This window comes from Elephantulus edwardii, unplaced genomic scaffold (assembly GCF_000299155.1).
Source record: "Elephantulus edwardii isolate Elephantulus edwardi_28Jun2011 unplaced genomic scaffold, EleEdw1.0 scaffold00331, whole genome shotgun sequence".
Taxonomy (NCBI): Eukaryota; Metazoa; Chordata; class Mammalia; order Macroscelidea; family Macroscelididae; genus Elephantulus; species Elephantulus edwardii.
Genome location: NW_006400081.1, coordinates 2,297,461 through 2,312,223, shown reverse-complemented (window position 1 = coordinate 2,312,223; position 14,763 = coordinate 2,297,461).

Sequence of the window (14,763 nt, the reverse complement as noted above, 5' to 3'; positions counted from 1 at the left end):
TTATTTTTAAATATTATTTTTATACTGATTTATTTACAAAGTTTGAACACATTGTTTTCCACACCAGCATTGTATTTTATAAAATTAATCACCATTGGACCTTGCCCATCATTACCCTGTATTTTCGCCTGGATCCTTCTCATTTCCTCCCCCCTCCCCTGCAACTGTACAACCCTGTGATTTTGCCCCTGCCTAACCTCCCTTCTCCCCCATACATATTTTACTAGTATTTTTTTTAAATAAAACAAACTAAAGTTAATCTATTATAAGTCAAGTAAAGAATGGACAGACAAAAGCTTTGTTATCATATGTCCTCCCCAAGCCCCTACATATTCTTGTAATAATTTTGTGACACTTTCTGAAGCATGAACTACTCTGCATATAACTTCAAACTATAGAATAAGCAGTAAGTGTGTGTATGTGTGTGTGTTTATATGTGCATACATGTTCATGAGTGTGTAAAATATAAGGTGGAAGACATGTTGTTGTTATGTGTCTTCCAGTTTCCTGCTATTCAAAAGTGGACCGATGTACAATAGCTCTGAATTCTGCTCTATCCTTAGTCAAGCTCACTGTCTCTGACATACCTACCCAATTCACCTCTTTTAGGATCCTCCTCTCCTGTGCTGTCCCTCCACCCTTCCAAGCATGATGTACTTCTCCTGGGGCTTGTCCCTTCTTGCTGTATGTCCAAAGTATGTGACATGACACTTCAAAATCCTGCCTCCAAGGAGTAACCTGGTTTCACCCTTTCTGGGATAAACCTGTTTGTTCTCTTGGCAGTCCGTGGTATGTCCAATATTCTTTTCCAGCACCACAACTCAAAGACGTCAATTCTTCTTTTGTCATTTTTTGGTCATTTTTAGCTCTCTGAGGAATAGCAAGTAATTGTAAAGATGATGGCCTCAATCAAGGTACATTAGTCTCCAGACTAACATCTGCTCTTCAGCACTTTTGAGAGGTCTCTGACAGCAGCCTTCCCCAGAGCAATTAATCTTTTGATTTCTTGACTGCTTGTGTCAAAAGTGTTGATTGTGGAAATGAGCAAGCCGAAATTGTTACCAATCTCAATCTCTCTCCATCTATCATGGCACTGCCAATTGTCCCAGCGGTGATAATATTTCTCTTCTTGATGTTGCACTTCAGTCTATACTGACAATGGTAGTCCTTGACCTTCTGCAGCAAACACTTCATATCCTCTTCAGTTTACTGAGAACGAAGTTATGTAATCTGTATAACGTAGGTGGTTGATGAGTCTCTCTCCTATCCTGATGCCACTTTCCTCCTCATAAAGTCCAGTTTCCTGAATGATCTGTTCTCTTTATATAGGGAAAGAGAACATATAATATGCAGAAATATTTTGAAGCAAATTTTGGCATTTGAAGACAAAAATGCTACCCAGTATGAGAAGATGTAAATATATATGTCTGGGGATGTCCAAGCTTATCCTGAAAAGATGAAAATTTGATAGACCATCAACCAAGCATGACAATTACTTGGACCTGGAAGCAGTCATCAGAAAAGAGCAGGGAAACACTGCAAAGCTCACAATCAGGAAAGAAGTACAAGAGTGATGTGTCCTCTCTCCATAATTTTTTAATCTATAAGCTGAAAAAATCATTTGAGGAAATAGATCATAAGGTGAAACAGTTCAGAAGGATGAAGAGCAATTGTTTGGTGAAACTTTCCAATTAAAAAAAGCTTGGAGGCAGAAGTAGCATCCACTTCTAAAACAGCTTGCCTCCAGAAACTCTATGAACAGTGCTCAGGTCTTCTGTTCATAGTGTCGCTATGAGTCATCTATGACTCAATAGCACCTAACAACAATAACAACAACAACATAGAGAGAGCTACGCTGGCCTGGTGGACAGAAAGTTATGCTACCAAGCCCAAGCTGGGTGATTTTACTCTGCAGCCCTCAGGTCTGGTTCAAATTGGTTTTCTTTCAAACACTCTTCTAGGTGGTATAGCACTGGTCTGTGCATTGCTGTGATGTTGTGACACTGATGTGCCAACGGCAATTGACAACGATAATAGTATCTGGTAGGGATCCAAAAAGACAGGGTAATGGTGGACATAATCCAATGGTGATTAATTTTATAAAACATAATGAATGAGAATGATTTTCTGAAACACAGTGAGAGCAAAGAACAGAGTGAAACACAATGTATATGAACTCTGTAAGCAAAACAATTTAAAAATTAAAGGAACAATAATAGCAGTTAAAACATAGTGATACTAGTTTTAGAAAAAAGCCTTCATAAATGATAATTCTAATCAGTTCGTTCCATTATGCCATACTTCCAATGACCTCACCTTTATCTGAAGGAGAATTCATTAGCACCACGTATCTGACCCCTCAAAAATGGTTCATCCTCTGCTTTTACCACTTTAGACCTTGAAATTGCTAATGAAGGTTCCTATGGCAACAGTATGTGGAATAGCTTGGTCAAGGAAACCCTGAAATCAGTGAACCAGTTTAAAAATGTATTTTAACCATACATATATGATAATGAGGATAAACTAGTGGAATTACAGTAAGAAGAAAAAAGATGTGACATGTTTCAGAGAGTGCTAAAAGTAGGAATTTACAGGATCTCTTGATTAGTGAGATTCTGAAGAGAGAAGTAAGAGAAGAATTTAAACAAGATTCTAAATTGTTAAATGCCTATAAATAAATTGTTTCATTAATAGAAATAAAAAGAGTAGAGTCATACTTTGCATGGTTTGGGATTATCCCATTGTGTGATTCTGGATGCTTTGAGGCTGCCATCTTATACCTAGTTATTTAGTTTTCACTGGTAAATGCACCAAGCCAAACATTTTGGCTACTTTCCTCTGAAGAAATGTTGATTAGGTATAATTATCTGTAATATTATCTTCTGACAGCATATATTTTAGCAATAATAATCATCAGAACCTTAGGAGAACTGTTAAGGAATCAAAGACAGACATTTTGTAGTGTTTGGCCAAAGTTATTGAAACTAACAAATGTAAAAGCTGTAGAAGATTGAAATAATCCCATTATTCATGTAGGAATTAATGTTGATAACAGAAACACTTCTGGGATCGACAAAAGCAGAATTATCTGTTGTTGATGTAATATGCTGTCGAGTTACCTGCAACTCATAGCAACCCGATACAACAGTTCTGAAAACTGCCTCGTCCTGAGTTAGTCTCAAAAATTCTGACACACCAACTCCCATTGCCCCAGTCACTGAATCAATCCATCTCATCCAGTGTCTTCCTCTCCTCCTCCTGTCTCTCCACCCTTGCAAGCATGATGTCCTTCTCCAAGTACAGTTCTCTCCTGGCTTGTGCCCAAAGTATGTAAGAGGGAGCTTCAAAATCCTAGCCTCCAAGGAAAAATTTGGTTTCACCCTCTCCAAGACAGACAATTTGTTTTCTTGGCAGTCCATGGTATGTCCAAGACTCTTCTCCAGCAACACAATTTGAAGGCATCTATTCTTCTGTCATCTTTAGTCATTGTCCAACTCTCTGAAGCATTAACAAGTAATTGAGAAGACTATGGCTTGAATTAAGCACACCTTAGTCTCTGACTGTCATTGTTGCTTTTCAGCACTCTGGAGAGGTCCCTTACAGCAGATTTTCCCAATGCAATTTGTCTTTTTATTTCCTGACTGCTGGTGTTAAGAGTGTTGATTGTGGAGCCAAGGAAGCTATAATTGTTAATCACCTGACTCTTCCCATCCATCATGGTGCTTCCAATTCGCCCAGTGGTGAGAATCTTTGCCTCTTGATGTTAAGTTTCAATCCATATTGAAGTCCTTGACTTTCTGCAGCAAATACTTCAGGCCTTCATCAGTTTCAGCAAGCCAGGTTGTGTCATCTGTATAATGCAAGCTGTTGATGAGTCTTCCTCCAATCCTGATGCCACATTCCTATTCATAAAGCCCTGATTCCTTAATGATCTGCTCTGCATAATTTGAAAAGATATGGAGACAAGATGCATTCCTCATGTACTCCTTTCCTGATTTTGAACCATGCATTGTTTCCCTGCTCTGTTCTGAGGACTGCTTCTATTTTCCTCAAGTTTAGCCACAATTTGTTGTGATCCACACAGTCAAATGGCTTTGCATAGTCAATGAAACATAGATAGACCTTCCTCTGGTACTTTTTATTTCTGCCAAGATTCATCTGACATTGGCAATAATGTCTCTAGTGCTATGACCTCCTGGAAACCCAGCTTGTATTCCTGGCAGTTCTATGTCAATGTACTGTTTCAGTCATTTCTGGATAATCTTCAACATGATTTTACTAGGGTGTTATATTTGTGATATTGTTCGATAATTTTGACACTCTATGAGTTCGTCATTTTTAGAAGGGGAAGAAGTATGGGTGTTTTCCAACAACTTGGCCAAGTAGTTGTCCTCTAGATTTCTTGGTACAACTTGGTGAGCACATCCAGGGCATCATCTGTTGAAATGCATCAATTGGTATTTTATCAATTCCTGAGGTTTTATTTTTTTGCCAAGTCCTTAACAGCAGGCTGAACTTCCTCCTTCATCACTTTTGCATCTTGGTCATATATTGTTTCTTGAAATTATTCTGTGTTGCCACTTCTTTTTGGTACAATGACTCTGTATACTCCTTTCATCTTCTTTTACTGCTTCCTGAATTTTTCAGTATTCTATCCATAGCATTCTTAAACATTGCAACTCATGGCTTGAATTTGTTCTTCAGTTCCTTCAGCTTAAGACATACTGAGCTAGTTTGGCCCTTTTGATATTCTGACTCCAGCTCCTTGCACATTTCATTTTAATACTTTGCCTTGTATTCTCAAGCTGACTTTTGAAATCTTCTATTCAACTTCTTAACTTCTTGATCTCTTCCCTTTGTTTTTTGGTTTCTCAACTATCTAGTGCAATATTCAGGGTCTCTTCTGATGTCCATTTTGGTTTTTTCTTATTCTTCCTTCTTTGTAATGACATTTTGCATTCTTATGAACAATATTCTTGTTATCTTCCCACAACTCATATGGTCTTTGTTCATTAGTGTTCAAGGCCTCAACCAATTCTTGAATTGGTTTTTAAATACAAGGAGGATAGATCCAAGGTCAAATTTTGATTCCTGTGGCTTTGACTTAACCTTCTTCAGCTTTAATTAGAACTTGTATATGAGTAGTTGACAGTCTTTTCCACAGTTAGCACCTGATCTAGTTCTCAATGCTGATGTTGAAACTCTCCAAGGATTCCTTCCATAGATGTAATCTATCTTATTCTTATACATCCCATCAGGTGAAATCCATGTATATAGCCTATGTTTATGTTTCTTATAAGTAGTGTTTGCTATGAATAAATCATTGATTGTACAGGATTCTATTATTATATCCCTGGACTAATTTCTATCACCAAGTCCATATTTTCTGACTACTGATCCTTCTTCCAGGTCCATTCACTTATTATTATTAATGAATCTTGGTTACATGTTCAATCTGTTCCTGACTGAAAGAGTTGGTAGAAATCATCTATTTTCTCCTCTTTGGTTATGCTTGTTGGTGCATAAATTTGAATGATAGTGGTATAAAAAGGTCTTCCTTGTATGTGTATGAATATTTTCCTGTCACTCACATTATTATATTTAAAGATGGATCTAGAAATGGCCTTTTTAACTATCAAAGTGACCCTATTTTTTTCTCATCTTTTTGTCTCCAACATCATAAATCATGTTATCGATCGTCTGATCCAAAATGTCCCATTCCAATCCATCTCATTTTACTCATACCTAATATGTCAGTATTTATACATTCTATTTCTTTCTTAACAATGTCTAGTTTTCCTATATTCATGCTTCTCACATTCCATGCACCAATCACTAGTTTCTTCTTATAGTTGTTCCTCCTCCTTTGTGTTTCCAAATTTGAGGGCTCAGCCTCAGTTGTGGTTTCAGATTAGTCTACTCTAATTGTGCTCTGCTGTACATAGGGTTTTTAGAAGGTCTGTTATATTTTGGAAGTGGATAACCAATCCTTCTTTCTAGTGTTACAATTTGGATTCTTTATTTTAGAGCAGTATTTGACAGACAAGCATTTTACAGAGTAGATTAAGGACATGTCGCTTACAGAAATAACAAATACATTCACTATCTATCACACCACCCAAACACGCATGTCATCTGGTCAAACCCTCCCTTCCCAAGCCACCTCATGATATGATCATCTGTTGTTAAATGCTGTCAAGTTATAGCCAACTCATAGTGACTCTATGAATGAAAGACCTGAACACTTGTACAACTTTCATCATGTCTCCAAATTCATAGATTTTCCAGAGGGTAGTGGATTCCACTCCTGCTTCTAAGTTTGTTTTAATCAGGGAGTTCCACCAAACACTGTCCATCATTGGTAACCATTATCACATTTGACATATCAGTTTCACAGTGTTTAGCATCACAGCAACCATGAGTTACCTTTGTATAGCAAATTTACAGACCAATGCTATACCAATTAGAGGAATGATATTTTGTTTGTGTTTTTTTTTTACATTTTTTATTATTATTAATTTCAATGAACATCTACAGAGATTTTGGAATTCCATTCATTCATTGCTGCATTTTCTCCCCACCCCCCCCCCCCCCCCCCCCCCCCTAGTTCACTCCTCTCCTTGAAAAGCAAAAGAAAAACTCCTTCATTGGTACACAATACCACCCCCCGCATACCCCCACCCCAAGTATACTACATTCTGCAACCCTCATTCCGGACTCTTATGATAATCATAATGCAGTAGAATATATTAATTTTAAACTGTTCTCTCCCTCATCAGCTTCAATGCAGTAAACATAATTTATCCAGTTTTTCTCAGTCTTACCCCTACCCCAATGTCAGCCTCATTCTACAACAGTGGCACCATATAATATTTGTCCTTTTTGACTGAGATATTTCACTCAGCATAATGTCCTCCAGGGTCACCCATTTTGAATGATATTGCATGAGTTCCTTGTTTTTCAATGCAGCGTAATATTCCCTTGTGTGAATATACCACAGCTTCTCTATCCATTCGTTTGTTGATGGGCACTTAGGTTGTTTTCAACTCCTTGCTATTGTGAACAAAGCTACAATAAACACTGGTGTTCATATATCTGCTTTGATGTCGTTTATGGTCTCTTTAGGGTATATTCCCAGTAGTGGAATTGCTGGATCAAATGTCATCTCTATTTGCAACTTTTTGAGAAAATGCCACACCACTTTCCAGAGTGGTTGCACCATTTTACACTCCCACCAACAGTGAATAAGTGTTCCAGTCTCTCCACAACCTGGCCAGCATTTGTTGCTTGCTGTTCTGTTAAATTTTGCTAGTCTTACTGGAGTGAAATGATATCTCATGGTTGTCTTGATTTGCATCTCTCTCAGGGCTAGGGATTTTGAACATTTCTTCATGTGCTTGTTGGCCATCTGAATGTCTTCCTTGGTGAAGTGTGTGTTCATATCCTGTGCCCATTTTTCAATTGGATTATTCTCCTTTATCTTGTTGTGATGCTCGAGTATTTTATAAATTCTAGATATAAGTCCCTTGTCTGACATGTCATTACCAAAAACTTTTCCCCAGTCTGTGGCTTCCCTTTTTACCCTGTTGGAGAAGTTTTTGGATGTGCATAGGGATTTACAAAATTCTGTTGGATTTCTTTACAGTGACAAAGAGAATACAGAGCTGGAGTTAAGAAAAAACAATACCCTTCACAATAGCTAATCACAAGATAAAATATTTGGGAGTAAATATAATTAGAAGCACAAAGGATCTATTCAAAGAAAATTACAAAACATTACTACAAGAAACAAAAAGAGACCTGGAGAAGTGGAAGAATATCCCTTGCTCATGGATAGGAAGACTCAATGTTGTGACAATGGCAATACTACCAAAGGCAATTTACATGTTCAATGCAATCCCAATACAAATACCAATCCCATTCTTTAAGGAGATGGAAAAGGCAATCTCCAGCTTCATTTGGAATGGAAAGAAGCCCCTAATAAGCAAAGCACTCCTTAAAAATAGAAAAAAATGTAGGAGTCATCTCACTCCCTGATTTCAAATCCTACTACACTGACATGGTGGTTAAGACAGCATGGTACTGGTACAATGACAGACACATAGATCAATGGAATAGAATTGAGAACCCAGAAATCAGCCTATCTATTTACGGTCAACTGATTTTTGACAAGGAGATGAAATCAGTTTAGGTGGGTAAATGACAGCCTTTTAAACAAATGGTGTTGGCAAAATTGAAAAAACTATCTGTAGAAAAATTAAACAAGATCCACATCTCAGTCCATATACAAAAACCAACTCAAAGTGGATCATGGACCTAGGAATAAAACCAAGGACTATCAACTTCATTCAAGAAAAGCTTGGAAGAACTTTAGTAGTCCTAATACACAACATAAAGAGTCTTCCAAGTATCCTAAAAAATTTAGAGGAATGTTTGACCAGAAACAAATGTGTTTTTTAAATAGAAGAATTAATACAATCAACTAAGGCCAATGTCTAGTAAATACTGCACCTAATTCACACACACACACACACACACACACACACACACACACACACACACACACATCAAACCTCTGTAGAGTCAGGCTGCTTCAGAATACTTAAATTCTGAATACCAGCCCCATACTGGTGACCAAATGCATTTTTAAATAGAAGGCCAAATACAATCATCTCAGCCAATGGCCAGTAAACACTGCACATAAATTATCACCCTCCTCAAAAAAAGAAAGAAAGAAATCAAACCTCTGTAGAGACAGGCAGCTGCTTCAGAATACTCAATCTAGAAAGCAATTTATTTTGTATGTTAAATTATTTATGCCTGAATAGTAAATCAGAGAGCTATGGTGGCTTTGTTGTAAGAAACTGCATTGTAATCCGGGTTTCGAATGCACAGAGTTCAAATCTACCACCACTCTGCAGGAAAAAGATGGACAATCTCCTCCTGTATGATTAACTACATATGCAAACCCATCAGAGAGTCAGCTATGAGTAAGTTCTGACTTAATTATACATAATAAGAAAGAAAATATTCATCAGTATTATCGTAAGAAGGAATACAACTATGGCACGAGAATTTACTATGTACCACTCCAACAAAATATAATTATGAAAACTTTCCCTACTTCTGATTTTCTTTAGAAAGTTTTTTAAAAAATATATACCCTGAAACACTCAACTGCATCAACTACCTTATTCACAAAGACTTAACTTGGATGGTGCTACTCATAGTAGCTCTATGAGAACCAGATTGACACTTTGCCCTATTCTGCACCTTCCTCACAATATCCTTTACTATCAATCATACTGTTGCAGTCACTGTGCAGCCTATAGGGAGCTGCACTGCTAACTCAAAACTGTGGCTCTCGAGTAGTTCAAATCCAACAGCAGCTCCAAGGGAGAAAATTGGAAAATCTGCATGCAATATACAACCTCCTGAGAACCTTCTAGGGGGCCTGCTATGAGTCAGTTCTGTTCCATCACTATATGAATACATCTTATTCCTTTCTTTCTCTAACCCTCCATGTATACCAGCAACATGTTTTCTTTTTTTTCCCCCAAGGACTAGCTCCTCCTCACACCATGTCAAAAGAATATGAGATGAAGTATCACCATCCTTGCCTCTAAGGAATACTCTAGTTGCACTTTCTCTGAGACTTTTTGGTTCTTTTGGAAGTCCATGGGATATTCAGTATTATTCATCAATATCACAGTTCAAAGTCATCGTTTCTTATTCTGTCACCCTAATTCAATGTTCGACCTTCACATGCATATGAAGCAATTGAAAATATCATGGCTTGAATTAGTTCTACCTTAGTCATTAAATTGGCATGCTTTCTCTTTAATACTTTGGAGTTTCTTGACTATAATTTTTTCCAATATAACATGTGTTTTGATTTCTTGAGTACTGCTACCATGAGTAGTGATTGTGACCCAAGTAAAAGTAAATAATTGACAATTTCTTTTTTCCATCTATCATGGCATTTCCTACTGGTTCAGTGATGGGGTTTTTGTTTTCTTGATGTTGGAAGGTAATACATACTGGAGGCTGTTGCATCAGAAAGCTGGACAATGACTAGGGATGATAGAAGGAGAATTGATGCCTTTGAGCTCTGATGTTGGAGAAGAGTATTGAATATACCCATGGACGGCTAGGAGAATAAACAAGTTTGTCCTGGAGAGGGTGAAGCCAGGCTGCTCTTTGGAGCTAAGGTTTCTGAAGCTTTGTCTGACATATTTTGGACATGTTACAAGGTGGGATCAGTCCTTGGAGAGAGACATCATGCTTGGGAGGGTGGAGGAACAGCACAAGAGAGGACGATGCTCAGTGAGGTGGATTGATTCAGGGACTGGAACCATGAGGACAGGTGTATCAGAGACAATAAAATTAGCATGGGATAGAGCAAAGTTTAGGGCTGTTGTGCAAAGGATCATTATGAGTCACAGGCAACTCGATGGCATATGACAACAACAACAATGGTATCTTCAGTGAAGCTTACAACTTTTCTTTCAGTCTCTGCTTCTTGTTCATGTACTACTTCCTAAAATGGTTCAGTGACTAAAATGATATCTTCTGGAATAATTGAATGGCAAAATAATTCTTTTTTTTTGAACAGTGTGAATTCCTTACATTTTTGTTGTTGACACTTGCATCACTCTTGGAATCTTAGACCTGAGTTTTATCTTCAGTTATTTCAGCTTGAGAAAGGTGAAACTTGATCTTCTATTTTGGTTTTATAATATGTGGTCCTTGCACACTTCATGATAATATTTTTCTTTGTCTTCTTGATCTTCCATTTGTAAATATTTCATTTAACTCTTTTATGCCATTACTTCTTCCTTTTGCTTTAACTTTCTGCAGTGTAATTTTCAGACTCTCTTCAGATTTTCATTTTGATCTGTTCTTTCTTTCCTGCCACTTTAATGGCATTTTTCCTTTCAACATGCATGATATCCTGCTGTCATCCCACAACTCATGAGTTTTCAGTCATTAAAGTTCAATTCAGTGCATCAAATAAACTTTTAATAGGGTTGGTTAATTCAACTGTAATACACTCAAGTATGAATTTTTTTATCTAGTGAAATTGTTTTCATTTTTCTTTTCACCTTCAGTTAAAATTTTTCTATGACTAATGAATAGTCTGTTTCACTGCCTTGTACTCATATTGAACTTTTATTCCTCATATGAACTTCTCAGAAATTTAGTTTATTTGATTTGTACACATTCCATCTGTGAGGTCCAAGTGTGTAGTTGTCATTTATGTCTTTTTAAAAATATATTTGCAATGAAAACAAGTTCCCATCATGTGTTCTCTGGTCTCATTTCTATCATCACAGCAATATTCTCTAAGTACCAATTTTGTTTCCAAATTTTGTATTCCATCAACAACTATTTATTGTAGGGTTTTATCAATTTTAGGCAATAGAAGTTGATAAAAATCTTTAATTTCCTTATCTTTGTCTATAATTGTGTGCACATAAATTTGTATAATATTTTAACAGGTCTTCCTTATATACTTATTGATACAACTTCAGTATTAATAACATTATACCTCATGATAGATTTTGAAATGATCTTATTTATCATCAATAAAACATCATTCTTCCTATATATGGCATTCCCATATTAGTAGGCCATAAGATTAATTTAAAATGGCTAATAGCACTATAATCCTGCATACTGCTACCTAAAATGAGTCCCTAAAATGAGTCTTCAATCTCATCAGTAACCTTATCCGCAATCAGCGATATTTAGATGGCACTACCTCACTTACTGAGAGCCAAGAGGATTTGAAAAACTTATGGTAGAAAATCAAAGACTATAGCTTTAGTATGGATTACACTTTAATAAGAAGGAAACAAAAATTCTCACAATTGAGCTAAAAAGCAGTATCTCTGCAAACAGAAAAGATTAGGCAATGCTTTAATTTTATTGGATCAACAAACCAACCCCTACAGAAACAAAAGTTAAAATATCAAACAACATATTATATTGGATGAAGGTGCTGTCAAGAGCCTGTTTAAAATATAAAAGATTAAAAGTGCTTTTAAGATCAAGTACATCTGACCCAAGACACTTTCGATACAGTTGCTTCATATGCATGTAGAAGTCAAACAACGAATAAGGAATACTGAAGAAAAATATAAGCACTTGAATTATAAAAGAATGGTAAATATGCAATGGACTGTCAAAAGAACAAATAAATCCATTTTGGAAGAACTTCTTCCATGGTGTTCAAGGATAGTGAGCTTCTGTATATTTTGAGCCTGTTATCAGGAGGGGCTACTCTCTGAAAAACGGCATCATGATGTAAAAGTCGAGGAGGGTCAGTGAAAGATAGAAGGCCCTAAATGAGAAAGATTGGCACTGTGACCACAATAATGACTTTAATTAAAGAAAGAAGGTCTTGTGAGGCTGGTCCAGGATTCAGTGGAGTTTCATTCTGTTGGACGTAAGTTACTCTGAGGTCATTGAAACTTAGACCCAACTTGATAGAGTTAAATAGTAATCTTTGAGAAAAAGACAATTTTGTGAATCATTTGAATGTATTTAATTACTACTTTAAGAGAGAAAAATGTATCACTGTTTATTTTTTTTTTTCATCTTAACTTGGATATTCCTAGAGATGTGGTTCTATTTTTACAGGCCCCAATTTTAGATAAATCGGCATAATAGGGGAGGATTTACAAAAAGGCAAGTCAAAAGATTAATGCATATAAAATTAGTATAGAAAGAGCCAGGAACATTTTTCCCCACAGAGACATGAGATAACCTTTTAAACAATAGCCTTCAAATACATGCCTATTTATTCTAATGGCTAATGGGCAGGTGATTGTAAAGTCAAGCTGAAGGAACAGACAAGAACTATGTCATCACAGGCCTTTTATTACAGCACCAATCTCTGAATTCATTATTCCTTTTCTACTTTTATGCCCTACACTTAGCTCTCCTCACAGTGACGTCAAATTATGTCACTCTTTTTCTCAAAATTTTCCCTTAACTTTAGAACTGTTGTTGTTTCCCTTTGAGTCAGAATCAACCCATAGTTGACCCTCCAGTGGGTTTCCAGAGACAATATTTGCAGAGATTGTCCATTTTTCTCCCATAGAATTGTTGGTGGATTAGACCACATACCTTTGCATTGGCAGCACAAATAATCACCACAAACCAAAAGGTTGATCATTTTAATACACCAGCAGCTGCACAGGAGAAAGATGGGCAGTGTCCTCTTATGAGAATTTACAACCTTAGAAACCCAATGCACAATTATTATGAGTTGGAGTGACTCAATGACAGTGCACTTTTGGCTTACTGTCATAGCCACAGATTCATGTAATCTCCTCTGTCTGTCTTTCTGGTTTACCTTCTTCAGTTGACCCCACATGCCCCCTTCGATCCTTTTAGGCTTCTAGATGGCCTCTCAAAGTGTAAATGAGGAATTTCTCCCAGCTGTGTTTGTTTGCCTGGAATCCTCTTTTAGAACACCCTTTATCATTCACTCATTCCCTTTTCCGCTTAGATGTTAGGTAGAATGAGTGTAAAAATGAGCACAGCTGCAGTGCAGAACATACTCACTTGTCATGCCAAAAAATTAAGAAGACATTTATTTGGCCAACCAAATGGAAGAGACATATGCTTATATCCATTTCATTTAAAAAAGTGATCCAAGAATTATATCAATTATTGAACAATCTCGTTAACATGACAAAATAGGTCAGAATAATGTGGCATAGGATTCAGAGTGAGACTCATCAACAACCTGTGTTTATGCCGATGACACAATCTTGAATGCACAAAGTGACGAATATGTAAAACGCTTTACTGCAAAGAAAAGACTTCAATATGTGTCATGTCTCAGCATAAAGAAAACAAAATTCTTAACAGATGGACTAGTAAGCAACAGCATGATAGAGAAAAGGCTGATTTTTGTCAAGTACATAATATTGCTTGAGTCTACCATCAAAAACCACAAAAGCAGCCATGATGAAATCAACCAATAAATTGCAGTGAGCAAATCAACCAACAGACTTTTTAAGGTGTTAAAGTGCAAAGACATTATTCTGAAGATTTAAGTGCACTTGATCCTAGTCATAATATGTTCAATTGCTTCATATGTGTGTGACGTTTGGACAATGATTAAGGAAAAGAACTGATGCCTCTGTATTGTAATATTGGTAAAGAATGTTTGTTACACCTTGGACCAAGATGAATCGCATATGAGACTCTGAATATTGCACTAGAGTGTTGAGAAGCCAAATCAAAGGGAAGAAATTAAGGAATTGAACAGAAAATTTCAAAGGGCAGTTTGGGAAGATAAAGCAAAATATTCAGAAAATCAAAACTGCTAACTTAGCATTTCTTAAACAAGGTTTTGAAGAACAAAATCATGTGAAGAGTTGCAATACTTTAGAATGCTTTGGGCAGAATATTAAATGATCTAAGAAGCATTAAAAAAGATGGAAGGCGTATACAGAGTCACTGTGCCAAAAGGAATTGGCTGACACAGAAGAATTTTATGAAACTATGTATGAATTTCAGGCAAGTGCCTTTGATGATAAAGAAGTTCAAACTACTCTGAAAGAATTGGCAAAAAACAAGGCTTCAGGAATTGATAACATATCAAGTGACATAGTTCAACAGACACTGCCCTGGATGTGCTCACTAAGTTGTACCAAGGAATCTGGAGGACAGCTACCTGGCCAACTAACTGACTGGAAGAGATCTATATTTGTTCTCATTCCAAAGAAAGGTGACCAGACAGAG